This window comes from Rousettus aegyptiacus, unplaced genomic scaffold (genome assembly GCF_014176215.1).
Source record: "Rousettus aegyptiacus isolate mRouAeg1 unplaced genomic scaffold, mRouAeg1.p scaffold_m13_p_14, whole genome shotgun sequence".
NCBI lineage: Eukaryota > Metazoa > Chordata > Mammalia > Chiroptera > Pteropodidae > Rousettus > Rousettus aegyptiacus.
In genome coordinates this window covers 29,294,297-29,307,229 of record NW_023416289.1, presented here as the reverse complement: position 1 = coordinate 29,307,229, position 12,933 = coordinate 29,294,297, and the positions used below count along the sequence as shown (strand labels likewise).

The following is a 12,933-nucleotide window of genomic DNA, read 5'->3' as shown; positions in this document are numbered from 1 at the left end:
TTCCAGGGCTCCGAGGAGCACGGATTGCATAGTACCAAGAGACCAGCCTGCCTGGTAACTGCAGTAAAGGAAGAGCTCATGTTTTCTCTGTACCCTTTACAGAAGAGCCTGGCCTGACCATAGCTGCCTTAATGCCTGGCTTTGTTGAAGGTGTTACCAGAATTGCTGGGAGTAGTGCTGAATCTAGGCTTATATTCTCATTCTTCCCTTGTCCGCATCTACATCGATCACATTGTAATGTAGTTCTCTTTGTGAGCCGTCTGTATTTCCTTAGAAACAGCTCTGGGTTTTAGCTTGCCAGAATGGAACTATGGTATTTAAAAGGGAGTGCTCTTTCTAGGTCTAGTTGACATAGAAACAGTGGAGCTGGTAAGAGGAAAGACGGAGAAAGCCATTATATTGCTCTTCAATAAACCAGGCTCACCCATCATTGGAGCCTGATTTCTGCATGTCAGTGATACTGGTATGTGGTTGTCACATTTACCGCTGCACTTCACCACCATGTCAAAGGTCAGCGCTGTACTCCTAACTCTGTGTGGAAGAGACAGACGGTATGTCTGCTTATAAATTATTTACGAGAAGAAACCTAGGAATGTGACAGATTGAAAGTAGAGTTATTTGGCTTCATTCTTCTGGGGCGCACATGCCTGATTGCCAAGCTGTGTGCTCCATATTGCAGGGTGCCTCCTCTCCACTGCTAAGACAGCAAACCAGAGTTTCTCTGCCTCCATGGAGCAGGCAGCCGCACTGTGGAATTCAGTAGTGGCGCAAAGTGTCTTTAGGTCCTGGGACCTTCATCAAAGAGGAGCCTCCTTCCCTGGAGGGTGTGCTCAGTTGTTTGATGATGACCTCTTAGGAGAACTCTGCCAGATTATGGAGGCCCGATTTGATGGGCTTCAGGCCTGGAGTGGAACTAACGATGTAAAGAGTTCGCTGTGCAGGTAGAAAGTGTAAATAGAGTCCCCATGCCTGGCTGACCTGCTGGAGAAGGACTCTAACAATCTGGATGAAATTAGAAGCAGAATGAGCCTCGGTGTGCATTACCGATTACTGGCTTTAGTTCCCTTTCTCTCACTTGCTTTGGGACAGCTTTGTTATCTTAGGCACAACAGTCAAGAAATTATTTTCATATTAAAACATGTCATTATGTATATGTTGAAATGTAGTCATTTTTCTCCTTAATTTAAAAACTATTTAGGGCCAGAGCATGCAATCTGTGTTGTCTTACTTTGCGTCAGTTATTTTTTTCAAAGCTCAGTTTTATTCATTTGCTTGTTTGTTCATTGTTGGTAAATTGATTCTTGATATCGTCATAGCATTTATATCTTGCCTGCTTAGTCCATGATTTATGAATGAGGGACAGTAAAGTTCTTCATTAAAGAATATGTACAAATCTAATAGCTACCCAGTGGGGCCTGGTATTGACAGTGGCACTTCTGTGGGATGCTCCTGCCATGACATTCTAAGCTTTTTTCAACATGCATGTTTTGTCTTGGCCTTTATATTTATCTGTTTCTGTAACATGTGTTGTGAGTGTTTGTTCCAAGGAAGCAGGCAGGCATTATTGATGCATGGTCACTCGGGTAATGCCCTTTGAACAGTTCACTGTGGCCACTGTCCCCTCAGCCAGCCAGAGACAATTGCCCTTGCCTCAGTGTGCGACTCCAGCTGCCTTCCGGTGCTGTCAGCTCAATTATGTTTACGCTAGCATTTGAGGCATCTGTCCTAAATCAGAAATTGTCCATGATGAACATGTCTCTCATTACTTGAGTACTTATTGTAATTAAACTGTGAGAATTTTTTTTAAAGGTATAGCGTAGAACCTATTAAAAACTATGAAACTACAAAGATAAAATTCAGTTGCCATTCTTAACTCCTTAATTTTAGTCTAGGAAGAGTGCTAGGACAGGGAAAACATTATATGCTTTATTTTTTGTCTAAATCACCATTTTTCAAAAAAGAACCAGTTGTCTCTGGTTCTTTTTGGATGAAATGAGCAGAGAGACCGGCAGAATATTGCTTTGAGCTGTTCCCTTCAGTGGCCAGGGTGTGATGGCTGCATTTTCCCAGAACCTATGGTCTCTGAGGTTCACGTGGGAGTGTTTGTCAAACGAGAAAGGTAGATTCTGTTGATTTACAGCTCTGGAAGTTGGAAAATGCATGGTCTGTTCCTAGTTCTGTCTTTTATTTTGTCAGGAGATTTTAAATGGCCAGCTTAATTCTTTTGTTTCTGCTGCTCAGCAAAGTTCACTTACTGCTGTTTCACATATTTATGGTTATGGGATAATTTATGTTTGAGGCTTGTTTGGTTTTTAAAGCCCATGATGGGATTCAAAAAATCATAAATAGTATGCATGAGGTATTATTTGATGACAGGTGTCCATTTCTCTGTCTTGTTGTCTCCTACCTTTGTTCATCTTGGGCTCTGAGCTCCAGCCTTCTTAAAATGCTTGGTTCCTTGACCACCCCCACACCACAGCCCTTCCTCCCACCCTGCCCCAGGTGTTGTCTTTAAGACCGTTAAGGAGAGTGCACCTTTGGCGTAGCCCCTTCTCTTGGTGTTAGTTATCTACAACCTGCGGTGCACAGGAAATGCATTTATCGGGCAGGACTTCCTGTCAGTTAGTGGACCAGGAGCCACAAGAGATGGACAGATATGGCCATATAAAATATTACAACTTTTCTATGGGAAATGATGCCACAGGAAAGTTGAGAATAGTGACAGGCGGGGAGAAAGTACCAACAGTGTCGAGTGAGCTTGTGTTCAAAAGAACCTGTAAGGTAATAAGCAATGAGTGGCTTGACAGAAAACTAAGCAAAGGACATAAAGAGGCAGTCACAAATAAACACGAAAACATGGACTCCTATTCAGTGTTGGCGAGGGCTGGGAAAACAGGGACTTATGCTGGTCAGAATGTTGGCAACCTCTGCCATTCTATCATACCCTTTGACCCCAGTTCACTTTTAGGAATACATCTTAAAGAAATACTTGCTCTCATTTTGTATAGAAAAGTTTGTACAAAAATATATACAAAGAAATAATACAGAACAGCACATGCCTGAGAAAAAAAGACTGAGTGTGTATGTACATGCATGTGTGCTTGCAAAGCGGGCCAGAGAAGCCAGTGCTTGTGTGCGTGCACATGCGCAAACTAACACACACACACACACACTCTCTCTCTCTCTCTCTCTCTCTCTCTCTCTCTCTCACACACACACACACACACACACTCTCACTCTCTCTCTCTCTCTCTCTCTCTCTCTCTCTGTCTCTCTCTCACACACACACACACACACGTACATCTGGATTATTTCCGTGTTTTCTTCTGATTCATTGATCTTTTGTTTGTGCTTATTCTAGTATCACTCTATTTTAGTCACTATGGCTTTATTGTATGTTTTGATAGCTAGAGGGTTTTTCCCATTTACTTAAAAAATTTCTTTGTCATGCACATATCTTTTTTATGAGCTTCAGAATCAGTTTTTCAAGTTCTATTTCTAAATATTCCAATGAGATTTTGATTGGATTGCTTTCATTTATAGATTGCACTTAAGAGAATGGACATTTTTCTAATCCTCACTTTTCTCAGTCAAGAACATTGTACTTATTTCCATGTTGTTAGGTTCTTTGTTTTCAACTCCTTTAGAAAAGTTCAAAATAGCCTAAAAGTAGACTTGCAAAGTAAAGGGTGTATGTGTTCCTAAGGCCTTTCACTTCGTGCCTTGTTCTCTCTTGTCCCAGCAACCCCACACTTCGTGTGTGGGGGCCTATTTCCCAGCACTCCTCCAGGGCATAGCATGCTTGTTTGGGTGCTGGGCTTACTCATTCAGTGGCCACTTCACAGTGTAGCAGGTGCTAGGCTTCAGGCCGACTGCCCCATGGAATAAGCAGTTTTTCTGGCCTTATCTGCCCTTGGAATGAGCACTTTTATTGAAACACAGTCAAGATTTCCCAGCAAGAGTGACTAGGAAACTCATCTGCCTGGGGAGATCGCTCAGTGCACAGGGAATACCCTCTATTACTCTTAGTGATTCTGGACCTTCCTGCACCAAGAGCTTTTAAAATGCACATTCTTGCCTTCATCCAAATATCAAGTTTGATTCATAGCGTGTTTTAGATGGGACTCAGGAATCTGCAGTTTACATTAACCCCTTCCCAGCCCCCTCAGCGACCCTGGTCCAGGCAGCCCTGCACCACAGCTGGAGGCCTTGGTTACTGGTGGGCCTCATGCTGATTTTAAGCATTGATCACTGATCTGAAAATGTCTGATGCCCTTTCAGAAGTAAGAAAACTCATGTAAAATGCCTCTTAGATCCTTAACAATTCAAATCATGTAGGCGTTAACTTTTGTAGTTTTACTGATTAGAAAAAGATGCTTTCCAGAATGAAAGCATCACCCAACTATTATTCAGCAGGGCTGTGCAGGCTTAATTGATGAGGCCCAATATAACTGTGGAAAAGTGCAGGTAGACTAATTATTAAAGTCGGTCTATTGATATTGTGGGCTAGGTTACAGCATGTGGAATTTTTACTTAGAGCTGCTGCTGCTTATAATTGGACTTAGTTATTAGCGTACTGACGTAATGGCTGCTATTGAAAGAGGACTACCACTGGCTGTTTATCCTTTGTAATTTTTCCTTAGTGATCTGAAAGAAAAGGTAAGGAAATTCAGCCAAAATGACTGATTTTCTGTTTCTAGGCAGATCTGCTGAGCTTGTGAGAAACCACATGACATGGGGCTCGTATCACTTGAAAAGTACAGGAGGAGTTTACAAGGAACTGAATTTATTTTGCTTGCCGGATTTGGCCTGGCCCTCTGCATTCATTTTTTAATAAATATTTTTCATTCCTGTGAGGATAGTTTTGCAGTTGGGAGACTGAGAGAGAGAAAGGTTACATATTGGTAAAGCTCAACAAAGCATCTGTATTGAGTCCCTTTCTTGGCTTTTAAACAGGTTTTTCTCATGGGAGGGCAGGATATATTCCTTCTTGCTAGCTGGCAACTTTTGATTTATATGATATGTATTTTTTCAGTTTTGGATGCTCTGATTTGAGTTAGTTTTCTGATGTAGCAAGTGTGTCCAGCCCATCATTGCATGCGCTTGTCTGAAGAAACAACAGCAAGAAAAGGCAGGGCCTGCCCTGGAGTAGTTAAGTAAGAGCTGTTCTGAGTTCAGGTGGTATGAGCTCGAGGTCAGGTTGTACGAGCTCATGGTCAGGTCACTGAATGGCTCTTTGAACAAGCGTTGCCTTGGAGTTCCCGTGTTTAGCAGCAGTGCTGCATTGGATGCTGAGTCCACACTCAGACGAGCACAGGCTCTGAGTCTTGTCCTCCTTGTGCCTTGTCCTGCCAGTGGAAGCTGAGTGACCTCAGTAGGTAGGTCCTGCCACTACCCTGAATGCTGTCACAGTGCCTGTGTGTGGTGTAATAGGGACCAAATGCAGCCATCAGCACCCAGGCAGCACCCTGCAGGTCAGAGAACCTCTACATCCAGCGTCTACTCAGAGGATGGCCTCTCCAGATGCTGCCGATAGCCCCAAAGGGACCAAATGCCAGTTTGGTTTTTGTAAAAGTGCTTTTTATAAAAGTTTTAATACAGTAGACTTTAATAAAGTAAAATATGTAAAGAAAAGTACACAGTCATATACTGCTTGAATTTTACAAAGTAAACGCACCTATGTGCTCTGGTCTAGGAATCAGTGCTGTTAGCCTCGCAGAAGCTCTGTGTGTCCACCCCCAAGTACAGATTAGGTTTACTTGGTTTGAACATCATATAAATCGACTCTTACAGAATATACTCTCATGTCTGGCTTTTTTTCACAGAACATTATTTGTGAGATTCATCTATGTTGCATATGGTAATAGTTCATTTATTTTGGTGCTGTATAACATTCCATTATAGAAATATGTCACTGGTTTAACTGGTGGTGGGCATTGGAAAGTTATCAGTTTCCGGTTATTACAAATGGTGCTGCTGTCAACATTCGTTATGCATCTTATGGTGAACACATATATGTGTTTCCATTAAGTGTATGTCTAAGAGCAGGATGAGGTGATGAGGGTGTAGGGTGACCCGTGTTCACCTGTAGCATGCCCTGGCAAGCTGTTTCCGACACTGGTGCTGCTGATTTTCAGAACCACGAGCCAGGCCAGTGCTTGACATTTTCAGTTTATTTTGTTTTTGCCCTTTTGGTGGTGTTTCTGAAGCACATTTGACGACAGATAAACACTTGGTAATCTTTTATTGTCTTCATTTATGCACATTCCTCAGCCTAGCAACATTTATTTGTCATCGTAACATTTTGAAAATGAGAGGAAAAATCATAGGGTTACTAACATCAAGGACACCAAAGCTTAAATGAAGTGTTATTGTTGGCTTCCTTATTTTATGTCGGATGTGTATGACTAGCTTTAAAAGATAGTTTGAGATACCTTCAGTCTCTATCTTCAGTGGGAGATGCCTGCAAAATGCCCTGATTTATAAAAAAAAATAAAAATGATTTGGCAACAGAGACTCTATATACTAACTTTTTATTTTTATAAAATACACACTCTCCCCTTCCCTAATTGCATTTCCTCTAGGAGGTAAGGAAGACCCCCTAGGGTGTGTTTTAAATGTCTGTGCACCTATGTGAATTTGAGGGAAGTTAAACACCAAAGACAGCATCTGCCCATTTACTCTGTCACTCACAGTACAGAAGCTTCTACCATGTTTCACAGTGGAGGACCTACAGAGGGGCTGGGGAGAGGAAATCGATTGAAAGAATTACCTTTTTCCTCCCATTTAAACAAATGAGCAGATGATAATCGAAGGTTCATCTGTGATTATCAGCAAAAGCAACCTTGAAATAGTGAAGCTCTCGAAAGGCTAGTGTCTTAGCCTGCTCAGACTGCTCTGACAATACCGTAGACTGGGGGGCTTAAACAACAGACGTTGAAATTGATCTCTCCCAGTCCTAGAGGCTGAAAGTTTCAAGATTAAGGTGCCAGCAGATTCAGTGTCTGGCGAGGGCACCTTTTCTGCTTCTTAGATGGCTGTCTTGCTGTGCCCTCATGTGGCCTTTCCTTGCTCATGGAGAGAGTTCTCTCTTCTTGTTATGAAGGCACTGATCTCCTTGGTGTCTCCTGTAGCGCCTTCTGCTGCTTTTAGAGCTGGGACTGGAGTGTGCTCCCATGAGTCATGGCGACCAGGGCTGTGTTTGTGCTGAAGGATGATGGTCTCCTGCAGGGTACCATCTACTTTGAGCAGAAGGGAAATGGGCCAGTCATGGTTTGGGGATCCATCACAGGATTGACTGAAGACGAGCATGGATTCCACGTTCATCTTTTTGGAGATAATAAACAAGGCTGTACCAGTTTGGCTCCTCACTTAATCCTCTACCCAAAACACATTATGGGCCAAAGAATCGAGAGAGACATGTTGGAAACCTGGGCAGTGTGGCTGCTGGCAAAGATGGTGTGGCTAATATATCTGTTGAAGAGTCTTTGATTGTACTCTCAGGAGACCTGAGAGTCCATTCAATCATTGGACACACAATGGTGGTCCATGAAGAACCAGATGACTTAGGCAAAGGCGGAAATGATGAAAGTAAAAAGACGGGAAATGCTGGAAATCATTTGGCTTGTGTAATTGGGATTGCCCAATAAACATTCCCTAGGATGAAGCCTGAGGCCTAGTAGCTCATTTGTTATCTTGCTAGTTAGAGAAATTTAACTTCATAAACATTAAAAACTATAACCTTAAAATACTGTTAACCTTAAAAAAAAAAATAAAGACACCAATACCATCATGGGGGCCCCACCCTCATGACCTTATCTGGACCTAACCACCCCTGAAGGTCCCACCTCCAAATACCATCACAAGGAGGGCTAGGGTTTTAGTATATGAATTTTGGGGTGGGGGGACACAGACAGTCTGTAACAGCTAGCATCTGGTGTTTGCACAGATATTTCCTTTGACAAAGGTTGGTGTATCAGTGAGGGTCTATTCAGGAGGACATGGAGATTGGTCACACCTGTGGTGGAGAAAGCCAAACCAGCAGGGACAGTGAGAAGCCACATCCCATTGCTAGGCTGTGGGGGTTGTGGTGTCTGGAGCTGGTGGAGATGCTGAGGTTTCTGAGAAGGTGCTGAGGTGAGGTGGCAAAGGGGTCATGCCCTGGTTCCTTCTCTCCTCCTCATACCCCCAGTCTCCCACTGGTGCTTCTCGCTCTGGTGGGACTTCTCTGTGATCTTGAGCAGAGCCAGGAGCTGTGGGAGAGGAGCTGCCTATGTAGCAAGTGCTCAGGCGCTTTTATTACCTTCTCCAGGCAGGCCTGCTCTTCCAGTTCAGGTTGCCTGTTAAGAGTTTGGTTAGGTCAGCCTGTCACACCTAAAAGACAGCATTTCTATAGGTGAACTCCACTTTCTTCCTTTACCTCCTGGAGGAGTTGTAGTTGGGCAAGGGGAGAAAGATTTTGGCACCCCTCTCTCCGTTTATTTTTAAAACTGGTGCCATCCTACCTAGTCATCTGTGACTTGCAAACCAGAAACTGAGGGAGGCCAGGCTACTTATAGAACTCAGCTATTTTCGGATATTGTTCACATAGCACAAAAATCACCCTTTCGAAATGTATAATTTCATGGTTTTTAGCATATTCAGAGTTGTACAACCATCACTGCTAATTAAATTTAGAGTGTTTCCATCACCCCCAAAAGACTCCATTCTCAGTGCCACTCACCCCCGTTCCTCCTTCTCCCTAGTCCTTGGTAACTTCTAATCTGCTTTTTATCTCTTAAATTTGCTTATTGTAGGTATTTCATATAACTGGACTCTTACAATCTCTGTTCTTTTGTAACCGTCTTACACTTAGCATAATGTTCTTAAGGTTCATCCATTCTGTAGCATGTGTCAGAATTCAATCCTTTTTTATGGCTGAATAATATTCCACTGTTTGGGTGTACCACATTTTGTTTATTCATTCATTAACTGATGGGCATTTGGGTTGTGTCCACATTTCTGCTCTTGAGAGTAATGCCACTATGAAAATTTGTGTATAACTAATACATTTTTTTTTATGTATCGAAGCACTTAGTATATGATCAATAAATATTGGTTGAATGAAAAGTAATATATATAAATGTATAAAAGTGTATGTGCACGCACACTTGCATGCAAACAATGTTTTAGAGAAGGAGCCAATGTTTGGTCTTCAGTGAAACTCACTTAGTGTATGTATCTTAAAGCTGTGTCTGAGAAAAGTTGACATCCTAGAAAAGAATCTTAGCAGAATGATTCAGAGTTATTTTTATAATCCTGTTGAAAAGGGCAATATCAAGTTAGGTGAAATCAGACCGTGCTCCATAATTGTAAAGTATGTGAATCTCGAGGTGTGAAACGTGTGTATGGAAATGGAAACACATGTGCTCTGTTCTGTGGTTTCTACAGCGAGGTGGTTGGGCTCATGGTCTGAGGCTCTCTGGACTTCACAGTGAGGCAGGTTTTATTAACAGCTATGCAGCAACCGCGAATGGAGCCAGGAACCCCTAGAAGTGGGAGCAGAAGCTTGTGTGGACCCCCTGCTCCTTCACTGCTGATTGACGACTGCCTTGATATGCTTGCGCACAAGGAGGGAGGACGAGCACATAGAGAGTGTGACTGATTTGTAGGAAAATCAAGGTGTACGGCAAAGGATGCGTGAAATTGAAGACTGCTAGTAGGGTAAGTGGTCAGTTTTTTGGCCCACAGATTTCTGTAGTGAGAGACCTCTGACTTCATTTGGTATAGTTTAGTGTCTTAATTGGTGGTTGAAAGTGCAGGTTCTGGGAATGGAGTGCCTCAGTTTAAATTCTGGCTCTGCCATCAAGCAACTTTGTATGTTTCTTGATTTCTAAGTCTTGATTTTCTCATCTGTAAAATGAGATTAAAGATATTTGCACTATGTAGTTGTGAGGAATAAATGCACAGAGCGTAGCATAGAATAAACATTCCACAAATGGTAGTTTTCTTATTAATAGTAATACTTAAAAATAAAACAAGGTCACAGTCTGATAGGTTTGAGAGACTGCCTGGATTTTAGAGACTGCTACTAGTTCTTCCATACGATGTGATAAAATATACTTACTAAGCTCCAAATTTGTTTGATTGATTTAATACTTGGAAAAGTGGGGCCAAATGCCAAAGGCACACTGGATTGAAATGGGAGATGCTCTTGCACATGGTTCCTGCTTGGGCCGAGCTATAACCATTCATGGAGGAGAGGTGTTTTCTGATCTGAGGATGAACCACTAGACTCAGTTCCCTTTCGAATTGGCTGGTGTGACCTTGACTCTTAGGGATTACAAGAGGAATTGTTCCTTTGTTCAGTAGATGTCTCAGTGCCTCCTGTTATGGCATGGTTCTATGGCATATAATTTTATAAGGTGTAAACTTTGAAACCTCAGGGAAACATTTGCATACTGAGTACTTAACACTCTGTTTGTGCCCTAGGTCTGGGGAGTTATTTGATGTTTGTGCATTTTCTGTAAATGTCACCACAGTGACCCGTTAGAAGGGGCCTGGGTGACACTGAGTGGCAGCTTGCTCTGTTGGAATGCCGTTTTACACATAACTCAGATGCACTGAAAGTACTCACTCCCACAACATGACACATGTATTTTTGTGCTGTGTATAGGTCTGACTGAGTATGGCATGGTAATTTTTTATGACTCCATATTTAGGAGTGATGGCAGTTGAAAAGTGCCTGTTGGAGATTTAAATATAAACAGGTTTTTTTGGGTAGCTATAGTTTTCTAAAGGGGTATGTGGAGTCTTTTTATAGGAACTTTTCCCCTTTTTGGTTACAAAACAGTGGTATTTGCTGCCATAAAAAGTAAATTGAGTCTTTCATGCCTGGCTCACTGGAGGACAAAACCCCATTGGATTAGTGGACAGAAAGCCAACAGGAGGCCCTTAACCTGGTACATTTCAGCGCAGGGAACCACTTAAAGGTGACAACTTGCTGATGCTGCTTCTGTACGTCATTGGACTAACATTGGTACCATTCAAACTCTCCTGCATAACTTTTCAATTTTGAAGTGACTGTACAGGTTTAGTTGTTAGATGAAAACCCATTCCCCAGATTGTACTTTTAAAGTATTAAAACATTTCTCAAAAGGGGAGTTTATGTCTTGAGACGCACTTGTGTTTTCCTTCTCTCAGCTTCTCTAGTGTGCAGTTGTACTGTGTGGCCCATCTCGTCAGCTGGATGCTGTTTCCATCCAGCACAGAATGGATGGAAATTTGTGCTGTCTGCTTCAGCCTGTGGAGTGGTGCTAGCTTGGGGGAGAGCCCTGCTCCCACCACACAGAGTGCCCCTCGAGGCCATTGCCTAGTGACCTGCAGGTGGTGATGTCATGGCATACTCAGACTCTCCTGAGCCTTGTCCAGTTGGTATTTTTATCATGAATTTAGTAAGAAAATACGCTTACTAAATTTGTGTGAGAGAAAATAAGTTGGTTGACAAATCGAGCATCTAAAATTATCCTTTTGGACCAAATCTAGCAATAAGTATTGAAATGGGATAAATTTTCCTTGTAGATTGCATATAAATAAAGGTGTAGAAGAAGGGATTTAGGAACTGTAATCCTGTTAGGCATCGACACATGATGAGGCCACCCAGGAGCCAGTGCCTAAAGTTCAGTTAACATGTTAAAAGGAACATTAATTAACTGGGGACATTAGGGGAGGGAGACCATGTGATCAAGCATTTGAAAAGAGGTGAGAAGAAAAAATTCAGTCTGGATTAGAATAAGGGCATATCCTAGGGGACCTCAGAAATGTGTGATAAACTATTCATCTGAAATCTACTGAAGGCGGAGATATTTGGATTGGGCAACTCAAACTTCCTTTTTACTGTGAAATTCTGCAGGCAGATGTATTGTCTAGGGCACAGTTCTGGTTTGGGGAGAAGTTGTATAGAATGGTGTATTATGTAACCGTGGTTCAGGCTGTAACCGTCCTTTACAGCCTGCAGTTGTTGAGGTCTTTGGGTGTGCTAGACTTGACAGTGGGATTCTGTAAGTGGGAGAACCAGAGGTATGGGGGTCAGGGGGTTGAGTCCTAGGTAAGAAGAATCTAGAGAGTGTGCCTAGATAACCATGGCAACTCTTTTATCATCAAGTTTTCTTATTATTGAGTTTTAAGAGTTGTTTGCATATTTAGGATACCAGTCCTTTATCAAAAGTCTTCTGCAGATATTTTCTCCCATGCTGTGGCTTCTCTTCTAATTCGCTTGCAGAGCAGAAGACTTATCTTTTCGCAGAGCAGAAGACTTAAAATTTTAATAAAATCAACCCAGCTTATCAGTTATTTTACATTTTACATTCCGTGATCCATTTTGAGTAAATTTGTGTGACGGGTGTAAGGTCTGTGTCTAGGTTCATTCTTTTGCATGTGAATGTCCAGTCTGTCCAGCACCATTTGTTGAAGGCACAATCTCTGCTTCTTTGTCAAAAATCATCCGACTATATTTATGGAGGTCTATTTTTGTGCTGTCTGTTCTGTTCTATTGATCTATTTGTTTATTTTTTTCACCAACACCATTCTGTCTTGATTACTGTAGCTTTATAGTAAGTCTTGAGCTCAGGTAGCATTAGTCCTTGAACTTTGTTCTTCTCCTTTAATATTGTATTGGCTATTCTGGGTCTTTTGCCTCTCCATATAAACTTTAGAATCAGTATGTTGATATCCATAAAGTAATTTGCTGAGATTTTGATTGGAGTTACATTGAATTTATAAATCAAGTTTGGAAGAACTGACATTTTGACAATAGTGTCTTCCTATCTATGAACATAGATTCCCCCCCCCCCCCCCGTTTATTAGTTCTTTGATTTTGTTCTTTGGAGTTTTGTAATTTTCCCCATATAGATCTTGTACAAATTTCGTTAGATTTATACTTGTTTTATTTTTAGG

General features: G+C 41.9%; 1 protein-coding gene and 1 pseudogene across 3 annotated transcripts in view; both read left to right on the top strand.

Annotated features, from left to right (window-relative positions):
- The window catches only part of KLHDC4 (kelch domain containing 4), a 47,852-nt gene that overhangs the window by 15,766 nt on the left and 19,153 nt on the right, over window positions 1–12,933 (top strand). The gene's annotated exons all lie outside the window — the stretch shown is intronic.
- LOC107502337 lies at window positions 3,244–12,818 on the top strand (annotated as a pseudogene).